An 18544-nucleotide genomic window follows, 5' to 3' on the forward strand; every position below is an offset into this window, starting at 1 on the left:
GGTCTCTAAAATATATAAAATGTTATTACAAATGAGAATACCAAATGTACAAATTAAGCAATGTATGAATAAATGGGGGGGGAAATTGGATATAATATCGAATATGATGTTTGGGAAAGAATGTGGACTAAGGGATTAAAATTTACATCAAATTATAATTTAAAAGAAAAATTTTATAAAATGATGTACATGTGGTATACCACCCCAGAAAAATTATCGAAAATGTTTCGAAATACGTCAAATGTCTGTTGGAAATGTAAAAAAGAAATTGGAACTTTATACCATATGTGGTAGACCTGTAAAAAAGCGAAAAAAATTGGTCATCTATACATAATATAATTTGTAAAATGCTGGCAGTTAATATTGATAAATTACCGGAACTCTACTTATTGAGCTTTATGAACAAAGATTTGGAAAAAAACTATGGAAAACTTCTACTGTATTTGATTACTTCGGCCCGAACTCTCTACGCTGCAAAGTGGAAAGAAGAATTAATCCCATCTGTGGAGGAATGGATACTTAAATCCCTAAATTTGGCGCAAATGGCAAAATTGAGACCAACTAAACGATAAAAATATGGAAGATTTTCAAAAGGACTGGACACCTTTTTTCAAATATGTGGAATGGACTCAAAAAGTTAATATGTATATATAGTATATAAATAGCGAATTACTTAATTGTTTAATCTCTTATTAGAATTAATGAAGGCAATTTAGAGAATTAAGGAAAAAAAAATAACATGCTAGGATACTAAGCTGTACCGTCTAGAAAGTTGGAAACCCTGATCTTTCTATTTATTTATTTATTTATTTTTCATCTTATCCCCTCCCCCCTCTTTTTTATTTTTATTTTTATTTTTATATATATATATATATATATATATATATTCCCTTTTTTCTTTATTTTTCCCTCTCCTCTTCTCTTTTTTCTTTTTCTTTTTCTTTTTCTTCTCTCTTCTTTTCTTTTTTATATTGTAAGATATTATTGTTTGTATGTAATTCTATGTTTATTAAATAAATTAATAAAGATTTCATTTTTAAAAAATGAAATACATAATGTTACCATGGCCTCTGAGAGATCTCTATGTTAAATATATTGCAGTTTGAAATGTAGACTTATAAATTCCATCTGAAATAAGGGCTGATGCTATCAGATCCTTTCCTGATTCCCACCTCCTGCTACGGTTCAGTGGCTTCCACATTCAGGGTCTACCTACCAATGCACTATGAATCTCCATAAATGACTGGAGATCCAGTGATCCCTTGCACAAATGTGTGGGGAAAACACAGTAAAACTGAACTGCATTGAATATGTTGGTGAGTGTGTGTGTGCATGTGCCAGCAGTAAACAGATCCTGCCTGCCTGCCCTCGGGCTTCTCAGTATGTATGTAGTAGGGAAAATGCTTTCTTTCATATTTAGCCTTTTCATGCCTATACCTCCTGAAGACTGAAAGACTAAGTGGTTTGCTAAAGAAATCCATTTTAACCATTTCTGATCAGCCATTCCCAATGGCTGTTTACTTCCACCACCAAGCTCCCTTCCTTGGTTGCTGGCCAGCCCTCTTCCCTCAGCCTCCATAGTACAAAAACTCATATCCAATTTAATGCGAATATTCACTCTCAGGGGTTTTTACCTGTTTAGCATGAGGATATCCTGCTGCTTATAAACATCTTAATGCTGTGAAAGGTGACCGTTGCTTAAATATTAACACTATGATGGATCTGACACTTAAAACAACTTGAGTACTTAATAACTTATAAAGTGAGATCCTGAATGATGGCCAAAATGAAATTTCAGTTTAGTACGTGATACGGCTGACAAGCCAAAGATACCCATATTCACTGTTAAAACAGTGTTCAATTCTGTGTAGCAAATGACAGCCTAAATTTGTAACAGTTATTTTCCCCATTCTCCTCTTTACAGTTATCTTTGCACGGAGCAAAAGGGAATAATAGGCTGATGAAGAATGCTTATAACCAGCATTAATAAAAAGCCATCTTGTTACTTAGCAGCACACCCAGAGTGCAATAACTAGGCTTTCTTTTCATACCCCATTGTGTTTCTTTGTATTGACAGATGCCATTTGTTCATTTACGATGTGATAATAAAAACCTTCAGTTTTATTGAATGTTGTTCTTTTCCTCCCCTGACACAGGGGCACCAAATGGTTTGTACTAAACACAGCAGGGATTTTTCATTAAAGATCATAACCAGGGAAATGAATGAGAATTGAGGAAAGGAAGGCCCTAAAATTAAATAATTAGTCTTGATGGGGACATTGAAAGGATAGCATCAAAAGCCATTGAGTTTTCTTCCCTTTCTTCCCAAGACATCCAGACACTTCAAATCCCAAATTTGCTTCAAATTAATTCCATAATCAAAATCTGCTTCAGAATTACCCATCAATTTACAGACAAGAAAATGGGCATATAATAATTTCTACAACACTGTTAAACTGTTAATTTCTTACCTATAAAGCATTACTGTGAAGTTGGTTAAACCAGAAAGCAGTTAATTCATCTGGGTTCATTCATTAAGCTGTGAAGACTAACTTTAAAATTCTATTCACAATTCCAGAAAATGAATACACTAACAAGACTTTTTTTCCAAACTGTTAACTCTATAGATATCTTGAGACTATGGAAAGCTGTAGTTTCTAGGTTTTAAACTCAATACCACTAGAAGTTACTAACTTCAGGAAGGCTATTAAAGACCTTCAAATAACTAGAGATGAAACGAATATTCAAGTAAAGCTTTTTGGGTTGAATATTTTTGTAGGGGAAATTCAGTTTATTACCATCTAATGTAGTTCTCCGTGGCCAATATTCTCCATGACAAATGCATTGCAGGTAGAATGGCGAAAGGTTGAAGAGACAGGTTGATTTTGTTTGTTTGTTTGCTAGGTCAAGACATCATACACAGCATTCCCTCCTCTAGTATGTCCCCACAATAACCCCAAGAGCAATGGGGAGCTGGGAAATAGCGACTAGCTCAAAGTCACTCAGTGAGTTTCCACAACTAATAATGGATTTGAACCTGGGTCTTCACAGTCCTAATCCAACGCCTTAACCATCATTCCATGCTGGCTCTCTTTTTGCTGAGAGTACAAGCAGTGGGATTTTAGCATCAAATGCCATTGCAAGTATGTGCCCACAAAGCACAAAAGGAAGAATCAAATTTCCGATGCCCCACAAAGAAAACTCTAGGCAAACCACCCAAACAATTAGTACACACATAACTCGCATCTAATTTCCCACAGAGGAAAGGGTTGCTCCTTATCGTTCCTTCTGGGCTGAATCTAGTGAAGTCATGCTCATAGCTGAAATCAATGAGACATATTAGATTCCATCTATTAAACAGACTCTTGATGGTAGAGAGGAACCAGTTGTTTGTATTGAACACCTGAGGCTTTCTTGGTGAAACAGTGGAATAAAATGCTTTAGTTAATAAATGACTGAATGGAGAAAATTCTTCCATGTATTTTTAAATGAACATACCAAACCAAAGCCAAGACGTCCTTGTGCTTACCTAGCCACAGGTAACCATAGCACCTCCAGCACAGAACATTGGAGACTGGTGATTGGTGGGCACAAGGCTCTCCAAAGCAATATGGTTCCAAATCAGGAGTAGCTGGTCATTACTAGTTAGGATACCATCAAAGTAAATGAAAGCTTTGAGCCTCATCAACAGCCTCTGCGTTTATTGCTCTAGTACCCTCTGGATACATTCCATTCCAGAATAGTTTATTTCTTAAACAGAAACAGTTAATCCACAGCTTTTGTAGTTTCCTGGAGAGATGAAGGGGGTAGTTTTGTTTGTTTTGGTTTTTAGGACTTAAATATCAGGGTTATGTTGTTGTTTCCCTGTGAAATTTATAACTTTTTCCCCTTTTTTCCATCTTAGGAATTAACCACCATACTACACATTAGAGAGAGAGAGAGAATATATACACACCCACACACACATAAAACCATTAATTTTTTTAACAGATTTTTTTTTTCTAAACCTGAGTAGCAAATCAATTCGTCTGTTTTGTTCTCTAGCTAGCTTATCCTTCCTCAGTTGGGATTCTTCCATATGTGCTGGACTTCAACTCCAGTCATTCTAAATATGCATACTCTAAAGAGAAACTTCCAGATATTTTGATACTATAAAAGGATAGAAATCATTACCTTGTATCTGGAAACTAACTGGTCACCAACTAATTAAAAAACAAAACAAAACAAATCATTATAATGCCATTATATTGTTACAAAACAACATTCCAGGTTTGCTGCATTTAACTTATAAATAATGTAGTTAAAACACACACACACACACAAATACACAGAATAAATTGTAGTTTATTTTATTGTCCTGGCAGGAAACCAATAGCTGTATTTTAGTAATATGTTTGTAGGCTTCCCTACCCCACTGATCTCGTGACTCTTTGATTCAAACTGAGTTATAAATGGTTAATTAAGCACATGACTTAAATTTGAACATATGTGAATTCTCATTGTTTCAGTGTATTGGCTTATTATAATGAAAATTAATTAAGATTGGTGAAACAATTTTGAGGAGCCATAATCATTACACAAATCTTCATACTGTAGAATACACATTCATTCACATAAACATCAGCTTCATTTAGTTTGATTTAGAAAAAGGAATGCCAAAAAGCTCTTAACTTCAAGTTTGATTAGTTCATTAGGTGGATAATTAACTGAGCTAATCACATTTCATCTCAAGAAGAAGTCAACTCAAGCACTCACTCTTAATCCAGTGTTTTTAAAATTACTTTTAAAATGAACTTGTGAATGAAAGACTGATCAATGACAAACTAACAATACAAGGTACAGAAATTACAAAACAACAACAAAAGAAGGGCAGCAGCCATCAAAAATGTTCCTAAAGGACTTCCGCTGAAAGTCCCCAGGCTTTCTGGTTTAGACTAAGTCTCCTCCAAAGTTGTACATACATGTCTGCCACTAGTCACAATGATGCCAAACTAATGAAATATGGGTTGTGATATCACAACATAAGCTCCACCTTTTTGTATTTGCAACACACCATCACACGCAAGTACCTACCAGGTAGAGTTTGCATCATGATATCACAACAAGCATTTTATCACTTGCCCTCCTTCTGCCTCCCTGTGGACAACTGTGGTGAAGGAAAGATGTGGAATTTCAGATGTTGTTGAACTCCAAGTTCCATTAGGCCTAGCCAGTTTGGCCAATAGTGAGGCATTATGGGAGCCACTTTGGTCTAGTGGTTAAGGCAACGGGCTAGAAACCAGGAGACTGTTCTAGTCCCACCTTAGGCATGAAAGTCAGCTGGGTGACTTTGGGCCAGTCACTCTCTCTCAGCCCAACCCACCTCACAGGGTTGCTGTTGTGGGGAAAATAGGAGGAGGAAAGAGTATTAGGTATGTTCGCCGCCTTGAGTTATTTACAAAAATAATAAAGGCGGGATATAAAACAAATAAATAACTGGAGTTCAACAACATCAGAAGGATTACATGTTTCTCATCCTTGTTCTACTTCTTGCTTTATGTGCCGAATGCTTTCTTTTGTCTACCATTCCCTTTATTTCTGAATTTTGTTGCTTATGCCAAGAGAAATAGAGTCAGACTGGAGCTAATCTGAGAAACACAAAGGAGATATTGCCAGGTTTAGGAGAAATCTGAGACTTGCAGAAATTACAATTTTTTGCCTAGGTGACAGTTCTTGAATATTTTTGTCAAGGTCATCTCCCTTGCTCTCTAAATTGTAGATGTAGAGATGTGAGTGTTTGGTCATGTCATGTTAATTTTAGGCTTGTGAAACATAGCATATACAAAATCTTAATTAGGTAAAATTAAGATTTTACCTAATTAAGATTTTGTATATGCCATGCAAACTAAAGTCACTATTTTTTTAAAAAAGAGGGGAATTCTTTAATGACCAGGCCTTTGATATCTGCAACTTATTTTTAAGTAGTATTCGCAACTTCTAACTGTACAGATAATATTTAGCCTGGTAGAGTTGTATAACAGGGAATGTGAGAAAAACTATTCAAGAACTATTTCATCCATTAGGCAATGAACTAGTTAAAAGCACATTTAATTAATCAGTGCAAATTACTGAATCAGTTAACGGTGCTCATAAATTTCCTGATGTGACTCCAAACACCCCACTTCTTTTTTTTTTTTTAAGAATAACTTTAGACCGCAGTCCTGATACTAGCTTGAATTCTGAAAAGGACCGGTTGATGCATTCCTATCACCTTATCTCTTCCTCTGCTGTAGAGCTAAGTAATTTTGAAAAGAAGATAAAATCTTCCTCTTAAGCAAGGTGCCCACAAGGTTGCTATGATGATTTGACTTATGCATTTTCCATTTCTAGCTTGCTGTGATGTTTGCTTGGTTGTTGCCTGTTACTGCGGTCATAAACTAACGAAAGCCCAACTACTTTCGAGGCTTTTACTTCAAACAACTTATAGATAGCAGTGAAGTCTGAGAATCAAGATGTAGATAGCCCAATACAAAGAGGGTAGGGGGAAAAATAGAGAAATGACTATATTGAAAGGAGGAATAAAGCAGAGGCAATATCTCAGATCAGAAAGAATGTGCTCATTCTCTTGCTTGTGATGCACTATAGCTACAGGTCTTTAAAAATTATTTCCACCATCACATGTCGATTGAGATAAGGACTGTAAAGCACTTTTTATTTTTCGCTCTCCCAACATTACATTATATTAATTACATTAATTAATAATGTAATTAATGGCAATACATTACAATCCTAATGGACTGCAGCCAGGGCATGGAGTTTCAAGTAGAACTGAGACAAAGAATTCACTAATTTGAGATTTTAGGGGAAAGTGGGATCATCTAAATCAGTATGTACCTTATTGACCAGACTGTATGGGGATAACAGGCATCCAACATGCTTGCAAGGCACAGTTTGGAGAAGGCTGATCTAAATGAAAATAATACCTTCCACGTAATTATGATTGCACTTGAGCCTTTATTAAATTAGTGATACATTGGCTATTAACAATAATCCAATCATTTTATCTTATCATGCATTGGAATAAAAATCAACAGAAAGAAGAAAAGAGTTAAGAGAAATATTATGAAAAATTCTAAAATGAAGGATAAATTTAGTCAAATCTGATCACCATCTTTCAGCTCTAGTAGTGATGGTGTATTCTTAATAATTTGTCTTTTCCTAGACCACTGTGAGTTTGAACTGATAGCTATAGAAGATTCAAATGTTTGTATGTGGATTCATGACCATGTATATATCACTCCCAGTTTTGTGTGTGCATGTGTGTGTAACTTTTTATTAGTGTTAATGTTTCTTTTTTCATTGTTCCTGATGTTTAAGTTCTGTATTTCATTTTGTGAATAAATAAATAAAGCCATCCTTTATCCATCAGTTATTTAGCTCAGTGATGAGAGATGATGGTTGTATGTGAAGGCAAAGGAAATGAAGAGTACAATGATCAAGTTTCAAAAGAGAAAGCAGCCACATCTTGTCACATCTTACAACATTTCTGTACATCTCTGGTCCATATGCCACAGTCAACTGGCTAGCATTAAAAATTGGCCCAAGATTTTGCAGCAAAAAGGTAAACACAATCGGTGCTCCTCTATCCATTTTGAAAGGTAGCCAAAGCAACAGAGTTGTATAAGACCCCGAAAAATCATCACAAATAGACAGGTTTCACTAAAAGAGCCGACTACTTCAACTACAGTCAAGATACAGTATGTCAGCCCTACAAGGTGGACCAGATGAAGAAACTGATTCCACAGGAAGGCTATAACTACTGTACACTTTATTGAGTTAGGCTACAGAATCTTGCTAGTCTGTATTTTACCTTCTTCCCCTCCCAGTGAGTCAGGGAGGAGTCAGCCTGAGCCTCTTCCTAACACTATCTTCTTTCCTGGGGCTTCAGGAATCCTTCTGCCCTTGCTTCTGACATATTCCCTTCAAGACCATCTCCATGGCACTCTGCAAGATGTTTAGAAAGTAGAACCTCTAAATTGTTGCTTTTATTATATATGGATAAAGAGGCTATGCAAAGCAGAAATTCTAAATCAGAAAAGATGGAAGTTCTACACTTTAGCCTTTAGATAATAAGAAATTAATACTTTTGTTCACTTCCTGCACTGGACTCCTTTCACATCTCATTTTCAGTACATGGGCTCAGGCAGGGTTGCCACAGAGTATGGTCAAAAAAATCAAGAAGGCAGCTACAATGGTTTCATTGCACACAAAAAACAGGCAGAGCTTCAATCACACAGTTGTGGCTGCCATCATAACTTTTTTTTTACCACACTCTTCAGACACCCCTGGGCTGCTCAGGAGTCTCAATTACATACAGTTCTAAACCCTGTGGAAACTCCCACATACATGAAGTTGCACATGTATATAGCCCCTTTCACATTTCAATTGAATTCATAGAAGATGGTTGGAGCTGCAGAGTGGCTTCTTGCAAAATGCCGTATCCGCTCTGTGACCAGAAATAAAGATATTGTTGGAGGCTTACATGTCAGCTTCATATTTTATTGTATTATCAGTTAAAGTTTTAAAAAGGCACAGAACACCAAAAGTGGTGTTCACCGTACAGTATGAACAGACATTACCATGTTGGGGATTCCAGTATTATAGATGGAAGGAAAAAGGACAACCAGTATCAGTTACAGTGGCAATGGATGCACCACTGGAAGATCTGAAGGACCAGGTTAGGGACAGACCATTATGGAGAAAATCTATTTATGTGGTCGCTGAGAGTTGACACTAACTCGATAACACATAGTCAATCAATTAAGGTCACAGAAATGTATAAAACTTTGGTCCAAATAATGTTGTGTGATACAAAATGTCTCAAAATCCTTGCAATGTGTTTTCCAGATTCCTTCGAGAAGATTTGTTCATAACACGGTCTAGACATCTATGTTACAATTATTCCTGATTATGTGGTTGGAGGGTTATAATATAAAGTATTGGTTGTAGACATAAAGGTTTAGATAAATTGTTTTACTTCTTGGTGAAGTAGGTAAGATTTTGGCATGGCAATCACAATGGAAAAACTTTGTGACGTAGACAAAGGTTACACCCAGAAGGGGCTTTTACTGGGTTTCCAATGTTTTCAAAGTCTAAAAGCATCCTTTAGATCAGTGATGGATAGCTCCTGATTGGGTCATCCATTAAACCCCTCAAGATCACACTATTATAAATTAAGGTAAATTATAACCACTTTCTTCTGTTTTGTCGGCAGAGGAAGTAATTGCAGAATCATAGATTTGGAAAGTACCTTAGTGGTAATTTAGTCCAGCCCTCTTCTCAGTGCAGGATCCATTAAAGCATTTCAGACAGACAGCTATCCAGTCTCTGTTTGAAAACCTCCAATGAAAGAGAACATACTGTTTCATGAGGCAACCTATCTCACTGATAGGCATCAATAAATTATTCCTAATTTCCGACCTGATTCTATTTCCCTGTAGTTTCAACCCATTGGTTCTGTCCTGCCTTCCAGGGAACCAAGAACAAGTTTATTTCTTCCTTGATATGACAGTCCTTTAGATATCTGAAGACTGCTATCATATCTCCACTCAGGCTTTTCTTCTGCAGACTAAATTTACCTAGTTCCTTCAGCTATTCCTCATGTGATTTGGTTTCCAGCCCCTTGCTATCTTGAGCTGACCCTACTTTGTTTTATGTGTTCTACAGAATTGACACAGAATTCTCAATTCAATAATATTCTCAAAGTTGATGTGGAGACATTTATAAGTACTCTACAGTCATTTGGTTGTTTATGAATCTAACAATTATATCACTTTAGTTTATATTTTTCCAATTTATTAATGATGATGGAAGACACTTATTGAATGATTTTGCTGAGTTCAATGTCCACAGCGTTCCCAAAAGCTATTACGCTAGTGCTCTGTCAAAAAAAGTAGGTACGTTTAGTCTGGTATACTTGTTTGTGGCAAGCCCATTCTGGCTCTTGTCAGTTGTTGCATGAGTACTGTTTGGCTCAACTTCTCTTCCCCTGTCCCCAACTTCTACCTGCTCAGGAAAGAGGAGGACCACTGCAAAACAATGTCCCCCACCTTCAATACTCAAAGCTGGTCCAGAAGATTGTCATAATCACTGGAATCAAAGGCAGCTGAGAAACCAAGAAGGACCAAGAGGGTCACACTCCCCATATCTGGATCCTTCCAGATGTCATCTATGAGTGATCAACGTGGTCTCAGTTCTGTATCAGGTCTGAAACCTAACTAAAAAGGGTCCAGATCTGTTTCATCCAAGGTTCTCCATCTTTTTTGCAACTTTTTTCTTGGTCACTGTATGAAAGTGGTTTGCTACTACCTTCTTCCGGATTTTTTTTAACTTTCCAGCCTAGGTTGCAGCCCTGATATTTCCTGATATCTCACACAAGTACTAACTACATCTGCTTCTGCTAAGCATTTTGGGGGTCAAGAATTATGGTTTAAATAGGCATCTTTTTAAAAATCTACAGTATTCTTACTAACTAAAATTGTTATTTCTACCTGTACATATTACAATTCACAGTGGAATCTGCTTATTTTTCTTCCAGCTTCGCCAAACATATCTTGCCACATCACGTCTTCACAGGTGTGCTGGGAAATTTAGGAGCTTTTATAGAGTTGGTATTAAGTTTTCATTATATCTTCTCAATCTTTTAACTAAAAAAAATTAAACCTTTTTCATGTGTGAGAAGCTTGTAAAATTGCTAGTTAACAGCCTCTTGCCAGTGCAAGTGATGGTTAAACATGCTAATGAAACTTTCAAATGAATTATAAATGTGTTTGTTGCTACTCATTAAGCATTCCATAGAAACAAACTTAGTTCGTGCTTTTTAAAATTTATTTGCAGAAAGAAACGCAAGGAAATGTTCCCAAAACTAAAACCTTCAAGCAGACTTCTGTTAATTATGCAAAACAATAAAACCAATTATGCAAAGTTACAAAATAAATGCATGCTTTCTTTAAGGATTAAGTTCACCAACAGGCAGATTTTTAATCTAATCTCAACATTCTAATTATTGCGACATGTGACTTACTTTGTCTGCTGGCAGCAAGTAGATATATCAGTAGAATTCTGGTGAGTTGAAATGTTGACTTTGTATGGTAGTAGAGCTAGCAAGTAAAAATCTGACATTTTTATCCAGGCATGAAAATGAGTACTTATAGTAAACATCTCATCTAAAGACTTATATAGGTTAAATATGATGCATCAGGGTTCCTAAATATTTACAGAAATTTGTACATTTTGGTATTATTGTTGTCAAAAATGAGGATGCAAATATCAGTTCCATAGCTTAACTTTAAGAGTACTTATATTCCTGCTTATACTAATGATTTAGAGAAATTACCTATGCATTTAATTTTGATTTTTTTAGATCAGATAATCATATAATTCTTCTATGCAATTATAAATTCAGTAATCAAAGAAACCTTCTCAGCTATGAGGCAAATCTCATCTGATGGAGTCATGAGGATGGAAGAGCTAGAAATTCAGCTAGGTTTTATTGATCATATTGTTCTTTACTACTGTTAAGACAAGCCACTATTGTAAAATTAAATGTTGAGATTCAGTCTACTGAAGTAGAGACAAAAGCATAGGAACATTGCATTTTTCTATCCTGGCAAATCATTAAACCATAGAATACTTGACCAATGGGCCTTAGGGTGGTGTTGTGCACAGCTAAGAATGAAACTGGCTTTATCCCCTTTCTCCCAAAATATACACAGCTTTAAACTATCAACTCAATTTGTAAATGCATGATATGGAACATTCAAACTTACATGAGAAGGGTTACATATTTCTTTTGTGTGGTCCATAATGGAGTTATTTATGGTCGATGGAGGTGAATTGTAGGAAAGATTAAAGGTTCTGATAATAAAGGAAAGCAAAAGCTCAGGAATTGGGTACCTCCTCACTACCACAACTCTCAAGACAGGATAAATCACCTAAGCAACCATTAAAACTTCAAGAAGATTGCTTGTAAACCTTCCAGCCATGCCAATAAAGCATATTCTTTGCCATGCAGCAGTCCATATGGTGCAGCTCAGCAGTTTCTCCCCCCCTCCACCCCCCAGGGCCATTCACAATGTAACCTTGCTACTCTTCCCTTTCTTTTTGCAAGGCAATTTGCCAACCAAGCACTATCAAATCAATCCTTACTTTAAATCTGGGGGAATGGCAAACATTGGGGAAAGCAGAATGGCAGGCAAGGACAAATGTTAGATGTTTTAACAGGCAATTCTCTCCAAAATGTTTCAGGATTCACCATGGCAGAATGTCATTTGTCATTTTCTGTCAAAGCAGAATTTCCCATCCCATCAACCTCAGAGGGACCTCTTTCTAGCTTGTAGAATGTTAGAAGAATATTCGAAGGCACCAGTTCTCTCCTCATCCCCACAAAGCCTTCTTTGTTTGCATAATAAAATGTAAGTTCAGTTGCTTATAACATTCTTTTCATTTAGAAGGACAGACTTGGGGAAAGGGCCATAATTCCTATGTCAGCCTAAAATTGTGACATAACCTACAGAAGGAATGTTGTACTTTAATGCAGTCAAAATAATCACCAAAACTTATTTGAGCCTCTCCTCCTTACCACATGCCATGGTACAAAGAGATCCGAGCAATGTCTTTTTTCTGCTGTGTCCTAATGATGTTGCCTTCATCTTATCCCAGCCCATGAATCACTCAGGCTTCAGTTGTTGTTAGCTGTATTGGTGTTGCTGAAATAGTGTTTTCCCCCTTAGCCCAACAGCATCCAGTGATACCTGCAAGGTGTGTTACGTTTCTTGCACTTCACTGCTCCACTAGAACAGAGGCAAAATCAGGTGATCTGTTGTGGATGGGATCAGAGAGATGCTTATCGTGAAGCCATTTAGTGGCCTGCTAGAACCACTGAAATGGAGCAGAGCTTAACACAGCTGAGAAGCTGTACTCAGAAAAAGAATATTATCTTAGATAGCTTCAATGAGCATGTTAGAGAAACACATGGGATCTTATTATTGATCTTACACATTCAGCCCTCCCAAGCAAAAAGAATCACACACGTAGACAGAGTAGGTTAAGAAGTAAAAAGAATTTATTACTGACTTTATTCTTGGTTCAGTTGCATCCATGTTTGGTAGAAAAGATGAAGTTCCTTGTATCTTCTGTTCTTTCCTAAGACTTAATTCACCCTTAGCCCTCATTGCTGCTACGGGCTGCATGGAGAAAGGGGGAAATGGAGATGGAGAGAGGAGCAGCCAAAAGCATGTTGCTTCTCCCTCGGTGGAAGGAGGAAGAGAGAGGGAGGAAGTGGGAGTGACAATAAAAAGCTTCCTCAGAGTTGCATCGTGAAACGAACTCAATTTACATGCTAATGCACATGCTAATGAGGCATGCTGGATTTGCCAGGACCTCCAACATATTGGACATTTCAGACTTATGCAGGCATGCCCCTTCTCCACCAAGTCTGGGTTGGCTTTGTCTGCCACCTTTCTGCTGGGTTTCCCTGGAGCCAAACAGAGGGGCATGGGAAATGTAAAGAAAACTACTTTGAAACAGTGAAACAATAAAATAGTTTCCAGTGAAACAACATAACAGTGAAGTGAGGGGACCACCAGCAGCTTCATATTCCTTCGTGAAGCAGTTTGGAACTTGGCATACGTTTCCTATAGAAAGGAAGAGAAGGATATGCTGTTTCTGATTCAGCACCCTTTGGAACTCCAATGTGGTCTGTTGTTGTTGTTGTTGTTGTTGTTGTTGTTAAACAATTTTATTCAGTTTGGATTATGATAGAATGGGCCATAAGAAGAAGGACAAAAGGAGAAGCCTAGAGATGCAGACAGAGTCTTTCAGCAAGATTTGCCCCATTACTGTTGGGACACCAAGATTGGAAGATATTTTTCCCACCAGCTGCTAATGTGCAGAAGAGGGAGCACAGCACAGCCAGAGGACTCAATCAATCACTCTGCTGCAAACCAGGACACTGCCAGAATAGATGCAGAAAGAGGCAAGATACAAACTGGCAATGAGGGCAGCAAATTCAGGCTGGTGTAGTTTTGTGCCAACACAAGAAGGAGCGGGTGGGCAGATCTTCAACTCAGTGCTGGGGAACGGTCCTTCAAGCTGAAAGTTTAATTGTGGAATCCTGCCTTCCCATTTCTATGAGAAATAAACTTTTAAAGATCCCTCTATGCCAGGGTTTCTCAACCATGGTTCCATGGAATCCTAGGGTTCCATGAGAGATCACTAAGGGTTCCCTGGGAGATCACAATTTATTTCAAGAATTATTTCAAATTTGGGCAACTTCGCATTAAAGAGGTAAGTTTCATTCTTTACTTTTAGTTTAAGAACATTGTTAATGCACATATACAGGCCTACCCATGAAACAAATATAAAAATTTTGTGACTTCTGGCCTGTATTTGAGCCTGAATGTGCAGGGGTTTCCCAAGGCCTGAAAGATATTTCAAGGGTTCCTCCAAGGTGAAAAGATTGAGGAATGCTGCTCTAGAGATACTTGCTCTCTCTAGTAGAGAGCCAGTTTGGTGTAGTGGTTAAGGTACTAGGCTAGAAACTGGCAGACTGTGAGTTCTAATTTTGCCTGAGTCATGAAGCCAGCTGGGTGACCTTAGGCCAGTCCCTCCCTCTCAGCCCTGGGAAGGAGGCAAGGGCAAACCACTTCCAAAATCTTGCCAAAAAAACTGCAGGGACTTCTCCAGGCAGTTGCCAGGATTCAACACTGGCTTGAAGGCACACACACACTAGAGATACACTGTTCAAAAGTAATTGGCTTTTGAATTATGGAAAGCTGTAGCTAAAGAATAAGGCTTGGATACTTTATGTATCTCTTGCATATTGGGCTGGAGCACATCTTGAAATTTCCAGGAATCGGGGGTAAGGGGGTGGGGGGAGATCAAATCCAAATTAAAAAAGAAAATTGTTTAAATAAGACTAGCAAAAATAAGACCAGGGGGTAGACCAGGCTGAGGATCAGTTACCTGTTATTTTTCTAGCAGTCTACAGGTAGTCCTCACTTAACAACCATTTGTTTAGTGATGGTTCAGACTTAGAACAGTGCTGGAAAAACTGATTTACGACCGGAACTAACTCTTACAACAGTTGCAGTGTCTCCACAGTCACATGATCACAATTTGGGCTCTTGACAACCGATTCACATTTATGATTGTTGCAGCATCCCATGGTCATGTGATTGCCATTTTTGACCTTCCCGTCTGGCTTCTGGCAAGCAAAATCAATGGGGAACCATGTGATTCACTTAACAACCATGGGGTTCGCTTAACACCCACAGAGACCGCTGCCAAAAAGGTTGCAAAATTGGGTCAGATTCACTTAATGACTGCTTTGCTTAGCAACCAAAATTCCAGTCCCAATTGTGGTTGTTAAGTGAGGACTACCTGTAATTTGTAATCTGATGTTGTTTTATTAAGATGGTGCATTCTTTAAACTCTGACTGTAAATCTTCACTGCTGTCAATACTAAGGTTCAGCCCTGAAATTTACAGGCTTAGATAAGTTAGCTGTTTATTTGTTTATATTCCACCAATATTTTTCCATGTATGTCAAATGGAACTAAAAACCCTTCTCCTAAATGCTTAGCTTATGCATGCAGGAAGTTGTGAGACTGAGCACATGTTGATGCTGGCGTATTAAGTTCCTCTGTGCAAGAAAGGATCTTAACTGGGGGGGAGGGGATTTAAATGGCATTTACTTTTGAGTAGGTGCCTAGGAATTAAAACTATCCAGCCACTGTAATTCTAGATATTCTCAGAAATATTCCCTAATTCAGGAGTACCTGCTCATGAGGTATAGGATGGCCGGCTTTGTCTTAACCAATTTAGTGAACTAAGGTCATAAGAAAGAGCAGGAGAGCCTTTAATAAGGCATCAAGGTAGAGAAGGCTGGAGCAAAATGGGACTAGATAAAGGAAAGATTTAACCCATTTTAGCAGTGGAACTGGAGGCAGGGAGAATAATTAATAAATGGGCCCAGCCTACCTAGGTCATATTTATTTGGGAATGCAGTATTCAGCTTTTTACACAAGAAAAGTTTTTAAGCAAAATATATCAGCACTATAATACACCAAAAGACACAAACACACCTCCATACCATTTAATAGTCTACAGCAAGCTCTAGAACATTGCTTGATTTTAGCCTGGGTGTTCAGTACTAATGCCACTCAAAATGCTACTAACGGACTAACTTAAATTTCTGAATCAGTGGTCTCTGTCTGGCACAATCTGTATTGCGCACAATAAACAAGTACATGTTTGTCTATGCAAGGACAAGCTCTGCACAAGCCAGGTGGAGCATTAAGATTTTGGGGTCCCATTTGGCCAAGTAAAAATTTCCCAAGGAAGATTTAATTCTAATTACAGGAACAATTGCCTTTTGAGATAATCATTTTCTGCTCAAAAACCCTTATCAGCTCCTCTCTCCATCTCTCCCCTTGATTGAATCTTCCTGAGAATTTAAACTAACATAAAAAATTATACACAAGTTACCTCCATCAAGTCTCCTAACTAAATTTCCAGTTCATTGTATCTTCCTTATATTTTGCTGTGCTGTTTTTTTTTAATCTAAATAAAAGTAAGGCATTCTTTTAAGAGCCTCCTTTTTATTATTATTTCCATTTGGACCCAAAAAGGGGGGGAAATGTCTTAATGAGCTGTTAAGAGCCATCCCTTCCCTCCCTCCCTCCTCCTATTGTGGGAGCTACAACAGAACTTCTAAAGTGTTGAAAAGCCAGAAGACAATTTATGGTCTCTAATGCTATCCCTTCCTGGGACAATCATTAGAAAAGAAGATTAGAAGTTCCTTTCTTTAGATGTTTGTGCATCATTTACTGAAGTTATTAGAGCATAAGAAGGACATGCTGGCTTAGATCAATGCTCCATCCAGCTCAGCATTTTGCTTCCCCAGACACCCCAGGACGAATCAACACAACACAAGGTACAGCTATCTACACTCTACCAACAGAAGAGAATATACACAGGCTGTTGTCTAAATAATTAACGCATCAGTCCACATATGTGAATCAAAAACATTTTTAAAAGAGCTACTTTTTTAAAATGCCAAACCTACATGCAGTGCTGTACCTGTGAATAGTATCTCTCTTTCTCAGTCCATAGATTGGTCTATATGAGTAACCATTAAACTTGTGTCAGTTTAAAATACTTCTCCTCCTTGTCTTTTCCCCCCACCTTATTCTTTCACATACAGTACTTCATGCAGATACTGTATATCCAGCCTCCCTGTTGTTTTCCTTCCAATTTCCAGTCAATGGTATCTTTGAATAATCTCAATTTCTGAGAGCCACTTCCACTAAACCGATGCCCTCCAGATTTGTTGGATTACATTTCCCATTAGCTTTAGGCAGTGGTCAGGACTGATGGAAATTGTGTCCAGAAAAACTACAGCAATTTTCCCATCTGCTGTTTGCCAGATTGGGAAGCGTCTCTTAGTTAATGTTTCTTTGCACTTTGCTCTATTGATTGTCTGCAATTTGTCTAGTACTGCTTTATTATATTGTTGCACTTTATTTATTCTTCCTCAGCATATTCCAAATTCTTCAAATATCCTTTTTCAATTTTACTTCCTTGTGTTTCACTGTCACGTAGAGAGTTTCATGTATATTTCATTGTCAGCAACACATGTACGTATGTGATCCCCTTGCGATGAAAAATAACAATCATTGCAAATCAAATGGTAGCAGGATCTTCATTCCGTGGTCCTTTAAAAGCATGCCTATGATTTAGGGGCCACATGCAGATTTCACTCAGTTTCATCTGAGCCTCAACCTTGTTTCAAATGCCACTTACTTGGCAAACTCTCCCCCACTTTGGTTTTTACTCCACCTTTTTGGTTTTGATGTGCATATCTTTAGTTCTAATCTTACTGCTGGTATGTGGTATTTGATAGGTTACTTCAACTGGAAGATCTCCTAACCCATTGCCTATTTCAGTGTGAACATGCCCAGGTTATAACATTCAGTTGTCAAGAATTTGTCTTGCTTGTTGTTTCCTGATCACTTTTATCATGCTTAATTTCTGTTTTTATATTGGCTTTATAGTGTTATGGGATATCCTTCCCACTCCAGTAATACCTCTTTTATTGAACTTTGTACTGACACTGCCTAAACCTTCTTTGTATGAATTTTGGGTATGGATATGTTTTCTAGAAAACACAGGTTTTAGCAAAGTTGTATTATAAATAATATATAGCATATGATGAGTACATGACAAGAGAAAAGGCAAATATATACACACAGTCCACACAATTATATACAAAACTTCTGCAAGGGTATTATTTAAATAAATAATATTTAAAATACATAATAAATGTAATTTATTATTGTTTTTATTTAATGATGCTTTAGCAAATTTATGTACACCACTTCAAAATATCTTTTGATGTGGGAAGCACTGTTGATATAGATCAGATGACTGATGACAGTCCAATATTAAGGCTTGGGTGTGTTTTATATCTATAGTTTTAAAGTAAAATACAACCTGTCCTGTTC

The sequence above is a fragment of the Candoia aspera genome, chromosome 3 (assembly GCF_035149785.1).
Source record: "Candoia aspera isolate rCanAsp1 chromosome 3, rCanAsp1.hap2, whole genome shotgun sequence".
Taxonomy (NCBI): Eukaryota; Metazoa; Chordata; class Lepidosauria; order Squamata; family Boidae; genus Candoia; species Candoia aspera.